General features: G+C 35.8%; 1 long non-coding RNA gene across 1 annotated transcript; it reads right to left on the reverse strand.

Annotated features, from left to right (window-relative positions):
- Window positions 1-5,150: 5,150 nt before the first annotated feature.
- LOC135689121 (uncharacterized) lies at window positions 5,151-6,695 on the reverse strand. The gene is made up of 2 exons (XR_010516477.2): window positions 6,490-6,695; window positions 5,151-5,411 (listed from the first exon to the last, which is right to left on the reverse strand). It is a non-coding gene; the product is annotated as an uncharacterized LOC135689121 (long non-coding RNA).
- Between the last annotated feature and the right edge of the window lie 10,616 nt (window positions 6,696-17,311).

Genomic DNA, 17,311 nt, shown 5'->3' on the forward strand with positions numbered 1-17,311 from the left:
GTGAATAAGATAAAGTATGATAATACCCACTTAGTCCGGGCTGACTTAAACACGGCCCACTCAGCCTGGGCTGACTCAACCCGGGCCCACTCAGCCCGGGTTGACTCAACCCAGGCTCACTCAGCCCGGGCTGACTCTAGTGAAATTGTTTCGCTGCAGCAGCAAATTCCGGTCAAATCTAAAGAAATATCTAAATATTCAAAACAAAGTAACTCGCGACCGAACGGTCCAAACAACATGATTTTTTCATTATAAACTAATTTGAAGATGAAGATTTCAATTCTAAAGTCCATTTTTGAGAAAGATCCATGGATGGCGAGATACAAAATCAATTAAGTCAACCCGGAACGGAGAATTCGCACACAGAAAATTTCAACTCGAGGTGTTCAAGTAAAAGCGATGAATTGTGGGACGTCTTCTATTGTGTTTTGGACGATCATGATCATAAAGCGTGAGACATCCACCAATGTCGAAAACACAATGAATCTCTTCTCAGCCCGTGTTGGACGGCATCAATGATATATCTGAAGAGAGAAAGTATAATAAGAGCGTGGGTATCTTAGATCCTGTAATTCAGCAATTCTTACTTAGATCTGACTCATTGATTTTGCCAAAAGTTGTTAAGCTAGGACAGAATGATTGTTGCAAACACTTTTTAAGTAGGGAAGGGAGGCCGTGGAGAGCTGTGTTGAAAGCATAAAATTTTTTAGAAATTTTTGCAAATTTTCCAGAAATTAGAATTGTCAAGTTTCAATTTTTCCAAAAAATCGCGACAAATTAACAAAGTGGGCTAAAAACCCCTTCCGTCTGCCGTCCCAGCCACAATATCTTAATAGTGCCCATTTGTTTTGGCTTATCTATCTAGGGTCGCCAAGAGCGAGTCCGGGCCCCAGCACAACCATGCGTGTTGTCCCCTTGCTTGACAACAAGTATAGATTCCAGAATATGACAACTAATAGAGTTTCATATTACCGGGCCTCAGAATGGGCCCGGGCCTCGGGACACTTGCCCCGGCTACTCCCTCTGTCGGCGGTCCAGGGCGTACTTGTTTCGCCAGCTCTAAAGTAACTTGGCCTACTGAACAACTGAACCACTTTTTGGCGAGTTGAAAAGAAAGTTGGGCAAACATATGCTCTTATTACTGATATTGTGTTTAGGTTTTAGATGCTCAGCTGGGCCGTTAATTGTAAATATTTCATTTGCATTTCTTCATTTTATCAATATTTATACACGGCACACCTTTCAGCTATTAATTACTAATTAACCTAATAATAATATTTGTTAAGTTATAATAACAAAGATCGCTGCTCTACCAAGGGGTCGTGTTTGGGTCCTGTAAAAGGTTCAAAAGATACTCTTTAAAACTTGTTCTAAAACGAGCGATTGATTCTTTTTCTCGAATGTTACCAGGGATTTTATTTCAGTTTTAGACACCAGGTAAGTAGAAACTTTGCGTCGCATATTGTAACCTAATATTGGGAATTTGGAGATCTCAACGATTGCTGGTTCCATACTCAGAAATCGTGGATCTTTTTGTGAATTTATGGCGAAGATTTTCGGGACAGAGGTCATATAAGATTTTATCTGTCATGACTCTTTGGACAAAGGAGATCAAAGACTTCACAGTGAGCCATTTACAAGTCCACCCGTCCTTAAACTTGGCATTCACTATTAGCTTTTTTGCCCTTGTCTGTTATCGTTGCAGTTGGGATAGTTTGGTGTTGGGGAGAGCATTCCAAACAATGTTGCCATAGCGAAGATTGCTTTCATAGAAAGCTTTGTAGACTTGATCAAGTTTCCTTTGCGGATGGATGTTTTTCAAGATCTGGCAAATCATTACCTACTTTGTTTGGTTGTCGCCTATGGCCTATAACCATAGATTCGCTTTTGCTGGTATTCAGACTAAGGTTGTTAATCCTCATCCAATTCGATATATTTTCCAGCTCGTTGTTCAAATCTGTTAGGAGTCCATTCAGATTTTCTGATGCGATATTCACACATGTATCATCAGCATACATGCTTGGGATCGTGCTCTCTAGACAATTCTGAAAATCATAAATGTATAGTATTTAAAGCAAGGGAACCAAACACGAGCACTGCGGAAAACCACACTCAATGCTGCTTCTGCTAGAAGTGGATCCATCAAAATAACAGAACTGCTCCCTATTGGTCAGATAAGACGTGAAACAGCTGTGGGAAGTACCCTCGGCACCATATTCAAGTAACTTCGACAATAGAATTTTATGGTCGACGGTATCGAATGCTTTTCTGAGATCAAGGAACATATTCAAGTTTATTTTCCCTTTGTCAGAGTTCTTGAACCGTTGGTCTATAACATTCAATGGACATGTTACTGCCCTGTGCAGTTTTTGGAACGCAAACTGGTTCAAACAAAGCCTGTTGTGCTCCTTTAGATATTTCATTAGTTGATCGTGTACAGTCTTTTCTAGCTTTCTCGACACAACTTACAGCACTGAGATAGGCTGGTAACTGCTTACATCTGTTCCCATGCCCATCTTATAATTAGCTGTTACTCTAGCTAGTTTCCAGATCTGGGGGAAAATATCCCTTTCTAAGGATGCATTGTCTATCAGTGTCAGTGGTTTCGACTAAGTTTATGGCATCTTTCAGAGTTTTGACAGGGATTCTATCAGCACCAGGAGACTTCGAGTTACTCAAACCTCTCATAGCACCTTCTAGCTACATACCCTACGCTTACTGGCAGTAGTTTGAATTCGGTTCCTCTGGCTTTATTTCCAAGTTACTTAAGGTTACGGTAAACGTTTTGGACACGATATTTGGTTTTCTCTCCCCAAAAGCCAAATTATTAACGGAATCGGATAAAACTATATATCATTCGATGCACAAGAATGTGGTGATTCCAGCCATTTAAAAATAATTTGCAATTTTGTAAAATTATATTTTCCAGGCAAATTGATTGCTTAAAAAAGTGTACCACCTTCAAAAGCTATTTTGTACCCTTGCGTTTGTGGTAGCAAAATCTGACTTGAATCAGCAGAAAGTGCAGTTCCCGAGCTACCAAATTATGTCTCAGGATTTTCAAATTTTACTTCTCCTTAAATCTATACCTTGTCAAAAATTGGCAAACAATTTCTTCTTCCCTCCCACAGTTGTATTTGGATATAAAAGACGGACCAGAGCAAATACAAAAATTTGCAGACATGTTACCCGACATCTGTCCCTGCCGTGTGAAAATTTTTGAGCCATTCGATTGGTTCCTTGGGTACAAAATAGCTTTTTCGTACCTGTATATAGATAGAGAGATTGTGAGTCCTGAGGAAACGGGATTTTACTGATCGCACTTGCAAGGTACACTTCGTGAACCACAGTGTCAAGTCACTTGAAGCTTTTTTTTAATAAGCCGGTTTAGATAAACACAGTTGTACATGAGATGCATGGATGTGTCATGCGATGTTGTAAATGAGACATGCGACCACAACCGCAAGGCAACGATAATCGGCTTAACAGGTCAAGAGATTTTCAGACCTCAACTAAAAACTTTGATAAAGAAATTATGGAAACTTTCGTTTACAGGGGTTTTTCGCAATTTTCAAAACTTCTGTTAGTTTCAAACATGGTATCGTTGTGTCCGTAAAATGTCCGGCTACTAGAATCTGAAGAAATCGAAAAATGGTTTACCGTAACCTTAAGAGGGTCATCGGAAGGCTGACGTACAATTTTCTCCGCTGACTTAGGTCCAACCGTTATAAAATGTTTGTTGAATGCTTCTGAAATTAATTTTTGAGGGTGATTTCAGTTTTGTGCCTTCAAAAGTGATGGCTTGAGTAACAGTGTGATTTGAGTTCCTATGTAAAACCTCATTTATTGTTTTCCATATAGCTTTAGGATTGTAAACCTCCTAACAGTATATTTGCAGCAGGTTTAAGTTCTTGGCTGACCTCACCGATTGTATGAATTTGTTGATTAAAAAATGCTGACCCGTTTACTGAACTTGACGAAGTTATGAAAAACATTTTGAAAAAAGCAAAAGTCGAATGACAGGCAGCACCAGCTATTTTCGTATATTTTTAGAGTTGTTTGGCTTTTGAAATAAAATAATACTTGTACTTTTAAAAAAGACAACCTTAAAATGTAATATAATTTTGACAACAATAATTTCTTCAGTGTCGCCCTTATAGAACTTGTTGAAAATTTCTATTGTAAATTGCAAACTCCATTAGCTATTGACTTGCTTGGCATTACGATTTTGCCTGTTTTGCTTACTGTTATTGTGACTTTTTAAATCCCACAAGGCTTGTCTCTGAGCCTTGTTATTGCTTATAGGCTGCAATGTTAACTGGCTAAAATCCTTGAACAGACCTCCTCGTAAGAATTCTCTCGAATTAGCCCTCATCTAAAAGCTGCTTACGTTAATCAGCCCCTAAATGGCTTGTTCGGGAGTGTATGGTTTTTCATGAAGACAATTCATTACTCTTTCAAATTTTTCTTAAAATTTCATGAATTTTTAAAGCAAGACTCAAGCAGCATGTTTTCAACTGATGTCGTTATGGTATAAAAATGGCTAATAAATAAGCAAATAGATGCAGGGCTGAAAATGTAAAGCGGAAGGAGGTATGGGAGTTCAATCCTAGCATTGTTAACGTCTTACAAATGATATCGCTATTCACAATGAATCGGATAATCAAGTGACTTTACACACAGTATATCTTGATCGTCACCAACTCGAACGATTTTGTAAATTTTGTGTTATCTGCTTTTAATTGACTGGGGGAGGCATTCAAATGGCCTTTGTTAAGTTGTTTCAGTTGTTTTTAATGAAAAAGAAATTAAATAATTGTGCACACAAATATTTCTTGATCATTTCCATCGGATTTATCACGTAGAACATATTTCACTAGATTGAAACGAACTTACTTTATGGTGTAGTCTTCGTAACACAACTTTTAGATTTTGAAATTTGAATTTGGTTTCATTTTATTTCAAAACTATTTATAAACGAATACCCCTTCAGCTAATTTTTATCTTCAAATCTAGTTTGCAAATCTAAATAGCGATGAAAATAATTCGATGCTGCTATTTGATGTATAAACAAGAATTAGAAACAAAATATATTGCTTTAAAAAGGGTATGAAGAAAGTAGAGGCACGCATTCAGCAAAAAAAACACAATTATATACCTTTTGGATATCTTTTCTCGGAAATCAACTGAATTCATACAATCGGCATCAAGATTTTATTAAACAAGCTTTCAAAAGTCAATATATATTGTGCTGACATTCAAAAACCTGCAAAACCTTTCTCTCGTCTCTCCCCGTCTTCTAAGTCGGCATCTTTATGTATCTGATGGTACTGTGCTACGTATTTTCGTTCAGCGCAGTGCTTTTGACACATGCTGCAAATTGTTTGCTTGGTTACTGCAGCTCTTCTTTCCTGAAAGCAAAATACTTTTATGACGTATTGATGAAGCATTTAAGTTCTTTCTATGTTGTAAAAATGACCTATTGAAAAGCAGCGTCTATTGAAAAAACAACTCTCCACAGTGAAAAAGAGGCATTTTTCAAATGAATTCGAATCTAAAAAACCTCCAGTTTATTCTTTAACTAGTTATTATTAATTTACGAAGAATTGATTTTGAATAAAGATCATTTAAAAGCCAAGAATTGATTGCACAAAAGTTGGAGTTTTTGAAGCAAAATCTAGGCTAATTTGAAATAATCCTAATTCTTAATAGACGATGCAATGATGAGACTCCTGGGTGAGAAGCATCTTGTGAGGTTCATTCAATATAAACGCTTTGACATTACAAATAAGCAAATACGTAAGAAAACTCTTTTTTATTTGAAAAATCGTCAATAAAATTTGCGTTCTTATATAAAGATTTGTAATTTTCTAGCTGTGTATAAATGCCTTTTGCAAATTACTTTGAGTTCCTGAATTTTCGTGGAGAGAAAATGCGTGGCAATTTGTTTGGAGAGAAAATTTTTAATTTTTCAAAAAAAGCTTTTTTAACAGTTCTTCTATGGTGATGTCTTGTTTGTGACCTATATCAACATCAACTGACTATAAGGTCATCAAACCAAGCCAAATTAATTTTTTTGTCACCGGCGACTGCAATGCCATCGAAATGTCAATTCACTTTGGAATTTTAAAGCACTGGAGTTTTTGAAAAATAGATAAAGATTTATGACAAAAAATATGACAAAACACGTGTTGAGAGGACTTCAATATAAGAGCGACCAAACTTGAAGGTTTTTTCTTTTCACATACTTTTTATTTATCAAACTATATGCCTATGGCTCATGACAAGTCCAGAAACCATAAAAGATATTTAATAGGCAAAAGCAAATTATAATAGGTATAATTCTGAAAAGGTTGCAGCTAGCAGAATGTCTGCGAACATCATCAAAACTGACCTAAAATACTGAATACACTTGAATGAAGGTATACAATACTATCATGATCTTACATTATGATGAATGAAAGCATAAAATATGATTCATACACTTACTGCCTGAAATGATCTTTTTCCTTGCCACATATTAGTCTGTGATGAGAAGGCATTTGTCGATGAAACTAAAAGACCTAGAGCCAAGATGAAAACCACTGCCAAATGAGTTAGCATCTGTTTTGCCATTTTGATATCAAGTGCGTTTCGTGTAGTGACGTTTATGAGTTGACTTGACTGCTCCGCTTGTCGTCTATCCCACAGACAGCAGAGACCTCTCCATAAATACCCAGTTGCTCATTATTAATTTATGCGCACGTTGTAACTTGAATTCCTTTCAAACTTCACGAGAGCATTCAGAACACGTTTAAGCAATTAACTGGGCAAATTTCCGTATTTTTCTCATGAGTGAGCTACGGATGCACTTTCCGGGGGGTAATATGCAGAAAGAGTAGGGTTCCAGAGTCTTTGATTTGGCCATTGATATGCTCTTCGATGTTTGCTGCTTAAAAGTGTTTAATACGGCAACAATTTGAAGTACTTTCCATCATGAAATATGGTAAAAAGCATTTAATCGATGAAATTGAATGCATTTATTGCTTTACCTTCCCTCTTTTTTATTAGTTTGCTGAATATAAACCTTCTTGGCTCTTTGGATAATTCTTATCCTTTTGATTCTGACATCTTTGTCATTGGTGCCCTTATTCCAAAATTCAAACTCGATTTTTTTTACTCAGAGCGGTTTTCTACACTATCGATTAATGCTTATATCAGAACTTGAAATCATTTAGAAATTGTTCTTTAGCAAAGTTTTAAGTTTTATCACAATCAATTTCAACTCGATGAGAGTTGCGAATAATGATTGATTTTTACAGATAAATCCTGTTCATCCAGATATGAACAAAGACTGTCAAGATTAATTCTCTCATCATAAAACCTACGGTATAATGAACTTGTTCAACAGAGTAGCGTTAATCTGCTTGTATTAAGTCAATGCGCTGAAAACCAAATGCTGAACTGTGTTGTAAACTGGTCAGAATGCCAACATACGCAGCAAGTCTTTGCTTATGAGTGAGGTTGTTCGATGTTTTTTATATGTCGCAAAATCACATTCAAATCAAAACAACAATCAAAACAAAAAAGATGACTTTGACATTGCACGGCAAATACAGGGGAAAACTGAAATACAAGCAACAACTTTTGTTGATTAAAAATGTCAAATGAGAAACTTTTAGCCTTTGTCATCTCATCTTAGCTCAGCTCATCTCAGCTCATCTCATCTCATTTCATCTCATTTTATCTCATCTCATTTTATCTCATCTCATTGTGGAAATCTGCATAACCTTTCAAGCTTGACCTAGATTCAAGGTGGTAAGGCCATTATATAAATATCTTCCTATTAATGTAGCTTATAGATTTAGAAAAATAAATTTACAAAATATATCCTAGTTTTCGAAAGTATCATAGTTTGCAACGATGCTTCAGTGGCATCCAGAACATACTATCAAGATTTGCTTCTGAGAGCAGGAGTCACCACTATAAATATAATCGTACTCAATATAATCCTGTATTAAATATCAGAGGAAATCTTTCTAATTTTTGCAATATTTTAAACATTCATTTCAACAAATAAACAGAAAAATATTTTTAGCAGAAGTTATAGATAGCTAAGAAAGAAAATGTAACATCGCCAAAACTGATATTGTTCAAAGTTGAATTAGATAAAAGCTTTCAATCGCAAGCGTGTCATATAGAATTGATAATCAATGAACTTGTGCGTGTTGCACGTCGAAAATGAACAAAACATGATAAAATTTCGCCTTTGTACAAGAAATGAATATTTGGTACAACGTTTCAAGCTTGACTCTTCATGACGTCATATAGAAATCCATTTCCGTTCTGGTTCTGGATGTTCTCACGAGAATTGCTGTCTGGAAATCTTTTCCTTCGCACCACACAATGTTTTAATTACTCCCCAAACAGGCGTTTGGTGGGCACACACTGCTCAAAGCGCTGAGATTTTGATTATCAACCTAAATAGCATTGAGTTTTGAAACTAAGAATGATTAACAGAAGCTAATTAACAAAAGTAAATTTATAGCGCTAATGATATAGTTTACGTTATATAGTTATTCTGCCCGAAACCCCGTATTTCTGCACCCTGATTTGAGTTTACAAAAATCTCCCGAACTTTCCAAAAGTATTGAAAAATCATCAGAGCAGATAGATTTTTATTCAGGTGAGACTACGGCTCTGTCCTTTTACTTAGTGTTGATTTAAAGAAGAGGACTAAAATAGTGTGCCGACGGTTTTGCAGGACAGGTTTATACAAGTACAAAATTTTCAAGTTTTTGGATAAAATTTTGCTAGAGTTCATAAATTGATTTGCTAGAATAACACAGAAGAGAATATGTTAAAAAGAACTAACCATTAAGTCATTAGCTATCTCTTTTGTCTTCGATTAACGCATTTTCTGCGATAGTGAAGCCAAAAAGAATGTATCTACCTAGATGACTTGATAAATCATTGCTAGAAAGACTATAGTTGCATATAAATTCCTGCTTAAAGGTAACATCGATTGTCAAACCTGTAGATTACCGCATGTCTCCGTGAAAAAAAGAATCTATAAGCAAAAGAATTGGAGAAGTAGAAAAAATAGAAGTGGCAGAATGTAAGCATGATTAAAAAATGCTTATGTGTCTTTTCAAAACAGCTCATGTTTGCTTTTGATATTACTTTTGAATTTTCTTTTGTTAATCTTAGACTCGATTTTAAGATCGTAAAGGCTAGAGCTACAGTCCATTTTAAGCATAGAAGTTCTCAACAGCCATGCCTGCATTGAAGCTTTTGACTAAAAAAATGCTAAACCGATGAAATTTTCTCTTCTTGCGATTCCCACTTAAATCTTTGGTGAAAATTTGGTCACCAACAACCTTTCCTGTACAAGATTTAGAATACTTCGATGCTCGTCCTGTTCTTCTCGACAAAGAAATGATGCACTTTGAAGTATAGGTTAATTCTATCACCAAAATGCATTTTAATGTCCTTTCGCAAACTGGCCACAGGCAGGTGTTTTATCACAGCCTTAACAGAGGCTAATTGAAGCAACATAAGATATGAGAAACTCAAAGATCTTTACAACAGAGGAAATAGATTTTTCCATTATTGTAATTCAAATGACCTTGTATGTAAAAAGCAATTATATAGTTGTTTACTTATTAATCATTTGCTTAGAAACATGCATGTTATATTTGAATCATGTTAAAATCAGAAGCTGAAGTTAGGAATCTCTGGTTGATCAAAATGATAAAGGTTGAAATAAGAATGGGAAAATGAGAAACATTGGATTAATTGATAATTTTCAAAAAGCCTATCAATCAGGCACACCCTCATAATAAACAATTAAAATGTCATTGCAATGGATGAGCTTTTCTTAAAAAAAGCTAATTGATTGAAAATGATGATCTGTAGCCATTTAATACAGACTGAGGCATTCTAACGCCTTCTCGCTGAGAATGAATAATACTATTACAGACAAATAGCTCAAAGGTGATCTCATCTGATTTTTCCTTCTACATCATCAGCGTCATGACCTTCTTATTTGGCAAAGCATCAGTTTTTTTGATTCGTGTCTTCACTGCAAAAATAGCAAGTTTGATAGTGCCAAACTCATTTCCGAAATTACAGGGTACTTCAACTGATGACGCGCTCCGTTCGTATCTTGATGACGCTCTCCTCCCCTTCTTGCTACAGCAATAACTTGATTCCTGCTTCTTGTTGTGTTATCCTTCTGACAGTTAACTCAGTTTACAAAAAAACTTGAAATTTTCAACCTATTTTTAATTACAAACAAACTTGAAGTTTCAAATTGAAGAGATAATTTTTAAATGAGAATAATTTGTCATTTTTACATGTTACCTCTAATCTCCACTCTCTATTTCAATAATTCCTATTAAAATTTTTGAATTTAGGACAGATTGTGAGAAATTGGCTCATAGCAAATGTACCTAATGACATCTAGAGCCTAATCGATATGGATTTCAATTTGTCTGTCAATGTACCATATTTGGCCTGTTATTTTAAGCATTGAAGACAGATTTGAGGCTTGTGGGACGCACGGATATCTTAACAAACCCTTTTAACTTAATAATATAAGGCTTCTTCTGTTTTTGGTCATGGTGAGTTTGGCACGTAACATAAAATATTTTAAAATTGACAGCCTTTAGCCTTAGATATTGATTAAAGGTGATGCAGAAATTATAAATGTCTTTAGTTGCCTCATTTGTACTAGATTGCATGCTCCGATTCCAATTGCTGACAAAATGTGTGAACTATACTTTGTTTTCCAGCAAATCTGAAAATTTAAGAACCCCTATGTAGTGAAAACTACTCGCTTTTACAATAACATATTTTCCAACGGGGTGTCGCATTCCCCAAACCCCAATCCCCTCCCAGGGACTTCTCTGACGAGGTCAATTTAATATTGCATAGTGTGATTTCTATCACTAGAATACTACCAAATCGAGAGGATTTCTATGAAGTATCTAAAAAAACAGCAAAGTTTCAGCCATAAGTTTACGAGATTTCCGCAGAGTGATTTTATTTGCCCGTCTGTAATTCATGTACACAGCTCATGTGAAATGAACTGTTCGTACTTCTCCCTGATTTGAATTAAACCACATATGATTGCGCCTTTGGGTTTTTGGCAATACGTCAGCTGCAAAAAATTTGAAAATCTGTAAATGAGGCAGCATTGAGATAGCCGTAAGGATTTCTCTCATATCCCCCTGGTAGTTTGACAAGGCGCCTTCCTTTTCTATTACGAAACTTCAAGATGCTTACACGGGTCTTTCTTATTCGTAAAAATAGTCATAAATCAGGGCAAATTTTCTTTACATTTTCAATTGCTATTATTCCATTATTTATACGATTCTCACAATGTCGGATTACAATTGGAAGAGGCTATTGACACTGCAACAGGAGTAAACAAGCTGGTTTATTGCAATAGGATTTCACGCTAATATTCTCAATCAGACTGAACATTTAACGTGAATATGTCAATTTACGCCGCATCTAATTCTTTATCCGATGATCTTTATGTGAAATCGTTAAATTGCAATGCGGCAAATTACTTTGAAATCGCAAAAAACGGTTCATCATTAGAAATAAATAGTTACTCCAGAACTATTCTATAATTCTTGTCAGTGGAAAGTACCGCGTTTTAGACTGCATGCGATAATCTAAGATATGAACGCAAATGTTGACATGAAAGCAGTCGCCGATGCTTAACTAAAATTTGTCCGTTTAAATTTTTTTGCGAGCAGCGTCTAAAATTGCTGCATTTCGTCTATGGTTTATATTCGGTCCATTTTTAGGAATATCGGAAAGAAAGACTTTTGAAAGTGTGCTATTAGCCTTGCTAACACCTCTAAATAGTTTTCCTATTCGCGTTTCAACTACATTTCATTCATTGCAAGCGTCATCGCTAGCTATTGTACTCAGGGGATGTCTAGATCTCATTTGCTGATGAATTTGGTGGGCCATCTTTAGTCTGCCGAGAAGTTTAAAAATTTGCCCGCTAGGCACTTTGTTGATGGCCAAAAACTCATTTTTAAGGCAGAATTTTCCGATTGGGTTGTCAAACTCACGACCTCGATAGCAACAACAACTGCTTATCCCACACGCAATCACAGATTAACATTCATTTGGATCATTCTTCACCATGACTTTTAAATTACATTTTTCATCATAAATTTGAATCATTGACATTTGTAGAAAAGCATTTAGTATCATTAGATGCAACAGTCCCTCCAACGAGGAAACGTTGTTTTATCATTTCGTTAGGTTCACAACAGTATTTTTCAAAAGCATGTCCGCAAGTTGGCTTTTTGTGTGCAGATGGAAATATTCCATGAAGAAAAAACGGGTGGGTGAAAAAAATCATGGGAAAAACGACAGCTATGAATCAAGGATGCGTTGACCATTTACTCAAATAGCTGACTTTCTATAACAAGGGAGTATATAAGACAAAGATTAAGCAAATGAGACAAAGAAAAAGAAGATAAAGAGAAAAAGAAAAGAAAAAGAAAGTAAATTAAAAGAAAGAACAGTAGAAGATAAGGAAGAAAAGAGAAAAATGGAAAAGAAGAGTAAGAAGAAGCGAAAAAGAAGAAGTGAAAGTAGAAGAAGAAAGAAAGAAGAAAGAAGGTAAAGAGGAAAAAGAAGGAGAAAGAAAAGAAGAAGAGGAAAAAAAAGAAGAAGTGGAAAAAGAAGAAGAAGAAGAAGAATAGGAGAAAAAGGAAGAAGAAGTTGATGACGATTTAGAAGAAAAAAAGCAAATTAAATACAAAGGAGAAGAAGAAGAAAATGGCGATTGGCGAAAACTATTGTCGAGAATATTACTTGGAACTAGGAATGTTCTCATCACAGTCTCCTCTTGGGATTGTGGCTAGCTTTTTGTAGCCCACTCCATCGATCAACATTCTTATAACCGCTCTTTAGCAATTGTCATTATTTTAAATTCACACTAGTCTAATCATTTGTTTCTAGTCATATGGAGTCGTAATGATAGAAGCTTTGAATGCCAATACGCATTATTGTATAAAACATCATCATTTTCATTATGTTTATATAGGGTCTTACGCTTTTGGTATATAGACAGAGCGATTCTAAGTTGCTGCTCCGAGTTTCACTCTACATGGGATCATATTATCGCATTATGCAATGGATAATCGCATTTAACATGAAACTTGGAGTAGCAACTTACAACCGTCTTGTTCTATACACCAAAGGCGTGTACAGCTCCGCCTATACGGTATCGACCACTTAATGACAGACCGGTTAACAGTCAATTTCATTTTCATATATACGTATCTGTCTTTACGGCACAATGCACTATAAGGCAGATCGGTTAAATCGACATTTATTGCTTTCTGTTAGAGGAAAACTATTTTACAATGTTGTTGTATATTATAAGAACATTGCACCTATTGAACAGGGAAGGATAATGCTGCTGATAAATAGAAACCTGAAATGAGATGAGAATAACAAATAGAAATTGCGAAAAAGTACTACCTAGACGGGTAACATTGAAGCACTCTTAATCAAATATGTAAGTTGATACCTTGAAAGCATTAATTGATATGAATTAAGACAAGAAGGAATCAATGCATCTTTTCCGTGTACAATGTATTTAGCTAAAAGTTTCATATTGTGCTCGAGACTCTTATACAAATAAGCGGAAATTTGATAAAATTTCAAAGATAAAGATATCGAAAAATGCTCTATCTGCAGGTGAGATTATTTGCCAAGCATATCAAAGCACTATTAGTAAGTTTGCTTGGCATTGAAAACACGTGGTCAATCAATGTCGAGCAGCTAGTTCATAAACAAAATCCGGCATACATGTCGAAATTTTGAAATCTAAACAAACAGTTGCTGCCACCCTATACAATCATTTCGAAATAACAAGCGTATCTATTGCTTGATAAATCGAGATTTGCATTTTGCACGCTAAAAATACGATCTCATTCGCTTCATGAGACGAAAATGACTTATCAATGTCAAGTATTTGATAAGATTCTTATGATATCGTTATTTTCAGCCAAATGGGCTGCTAAGATTCCCTCAACATTGCTAATATGCGGTTCTGGTTTTCAAACATTTGCAGAAGTGAACTCCTCGGTGAATGACGTCACAGAGTTATTAGACAGATGGTGTTCTTCAATGTATTTAAGTACTCTACGTAAGCAGACACACAACGGAACACTGCTAGGCTATAAATACACTTCGCCACTGTCGGCTTTCATTTGACAACCATATCTGTCTAAGCATTGCTAAAATTGGGATCAAAGGGGGAGGGGGGTTCTAAAGATAAAGAAATTTCATTATTACAGTGATTTGTTTCTTGCAAATCTCAAGGCATTTGCATTGTAGCTTCTACTGAGTATTTCAATCATAGAGGAACAGTGATTAACTGTCAATCGCACCTTTCTGTAATATACCTCCTTTCCAAAACCTTGGCAGGGAGCTGTGAAAGTCCACGAAAGAGGAATTTTTGACTTGTGTAAAGAGAAAGAATTCAAAGGCACCGTTCTTTCTCTCACGTTACTTTCAATCGGGGTCTAGAATGAATTTCCTAATTAGTTTCAATCATTATTCTGACGTTTATATCCCGAGGTATATGAGACAAAAAGCATTTCACACTCTCTTTTTTATAAGAACAATTTTATAAGAACACGAGCCTCAAAACTGGTCAAAAGTTAAGAGCAAATTAAGAACAAGCGTAGGCTGAGCTTCTGCAAAATGCAATTTTGAACAACGTTTTTTCTCAAAATCAAGCATTTTTAGCGATATGTGGGTGCTTTTTGGTCAGCAAATTAAGGCTGTCTCACTCACTTTGTTGGCAAATGAGGCCTGAACACCTCCTTAGAGCGAACAAGCTAGCAATAGCACTGCTTACACCCTCTTAATTTAAGAACAAATTAAGAACAATCCAGCCTCAGATTTTCGAAAAAATTAAGAACAGTCAGCCTGAGCTTAAATTTACTGGTTCTTATAAAAAAGAGTGTAGCTCGTGCTATCTCCAAAATCTGCCGTACACAGGGTTTAGCAGATCCCCCTTTTGCCCGTGCCCTTCCGACGCCTCTTCATATGCTCAATCTTTTATTAATAAAAACCGGGGCGTAGCTTGTAGGGTGGTGTTTTTGTCGGTAAATTTTTCTCTTGATGAGCCTCCACCCGCCCTAGTCAGGAGGATCAAACGACGCCACTGAAAAACCACGTTTTTCTGAAAACGGAAGAACGAGGGTTAATCTATTTACTATCCCTGTTGAACTGACTTTCGTCGTGTCTTTTTGTTAATGTTCGCTGTACTCAAGAAACAACATTTCGATAAATCCAGGGACCGCGGAGTGTTCAGGAAAGTGGGGGGGGGGGGTCAAAAGGTAAGTGGAGGGGAGCTAAAACCGAAATAAAAAGAGACTTGACTGGAGATTCATTGTTTAATTTCTTTTATTTTTAGCAAAAGGTGAGGTTCTAAAGCCCTACTGCTCCACAGCCTCCCCATGTCGGAAATTCTGGCGAGACAACTTAGAGCAATAATACAGTTTTTTAATTTCTTTTTTTTAATCTTTTGAGGAATTGAACGGGGTTTGATTTCATATTCCTTGTTAAGCAACATCCTTTCTGTACAATGATAAAGGACACAAACGAGCCAAGAGAGTTGTAGTGGTTTAACTTGTATTTCAGCTACATCGGGCCTTTATGATCATTGCCATGTTCTGGGGGTGGTGATACCATTACAAGGAATGTGATTGAAATAGACAATTTTCCCAAGAAGAAATTTTAAAGTAGGTAAAAGCTAAAGGGAAACGAAAATTGTTATGGAGCGCAAAGTGCGATAAAAAACAAAAAGATGCAACGGGAACCAAGATGATGTACATACATCAGCCTAAAGAACCAAGATGGTGTATAAGAAAGGAACCTTTGACTTATTTAGGGCGCTGGAATAAGGGTTTCAAAAATAAGATATCAAGCGTACCAGTAATAGCAGCAGATATCCAACATGTTTTCATATAAACTTTACATTTCTACATATTTTGATTATAACTCTACACGACAAAATGCAAGTAGACCTCATTAAATATGATTGTTACTAAACGTCTCATGGCTGTTTAAAGCGGACACTACGGCTATTAAGCCATCCAGCTTTGAAATTTGCTCTAGAGAGAGAGATGAGCTGTCATTATCAAAAACTTGAAACTAAAATAGCTTTAAATTCTTTGATGTGTAGTAATGTTCATTCAGACAGTATACCTGCCTAGTTGAGAAGCTTCGCTTAAAGCAAATACTGTCAATTGGGGCAAAGAGAATGACAGCAAAGTCTGTTGCCTTCCAATTCTAATTCTGATTTAATTCCATATACTAATACCTTTCTAAATACTCTAATCTGTGGTTTTAGGAAAGGGCATAGTACACAGCATGCCTTGTTACGTTTTGTTGAAAACTGCTAAAAGGCATTGGGCAACAGAATGAACACAGGGGCTATTTTCGTAGATCTCTCCAAAGCATTCGATTGCTTAAACCACGATCTATTAATTGCTAAACTAGAGGCATATGGTTTCACAAGAAAAGCTTTAAATTTCATATATAGCTTTCTGAATTCTACAAAGCAACGTGTTTACGTTAATGGATCTTATAGTGAATGGAAGGAAATAAACCATGGAGTGCCTCAGTGTTCTGTCCTCGGGCCTCTCCTTTTCAACATTCATATTAACGATTTATTTATGTTTGTGTCTTGCAGTCGATTTGTAACTATGCTGATGACACAACTATATACATCAGTGATCATATGCACAATGAAATAATTAGAATGTTATAAAATGATATTACCATTTTATCTAAATGGTTCTGGGACAATTACATGAAATTAAATGGAGATAAATGCCACCTGATGTTTTTCAGCAGCATAAAGAACACCAACCTATCGATAAGAATTGACAATGAAGTAACTGCTGAGAGTTCAGAAGAAAAATTACTGGTTATTTTATTAGATAAGACTTTATCCTTCACAACACAAGTAATATCCCTATACAAAAGAGCTAAACAAAAGTTTTATAGTATCCATATACTTAACGATACTTTACATGATCTATCCCCTATCGCCAAGTATATGGATACTGTAAAACTAAAACAAGTTATGAAGGCCTTTCTCAGCTCAACTACTGTCCTCTTATATGGATGTTCTGTGAGAGACGCTTTTATAATACAATTAATCATTTCCATGAGATGGCATTACGAATCGCCTATAAAGATGAAAATTCTGATTTTACAACACTTTTAAAAAAAGGACAATGCTGTAAAAATTCACACAAAGAATTTACAG

Source organism: Rhopilema esculentum, chromosome 9 (assembly GCF_057945365.1).
Source record: "Rhopilema esculentum isolate cy_ngs chromosome 9, ASM5794536v1, whole genome shotgun sequence".
In the NCBI taxonomy this organism is placed as follows: Eukaryota; Metazoa; Cnidaria; class Scyphozoa; order Rhizostomeae; family Rhizostomatidae; genus Rhopilema; species Rhopilema esculentum.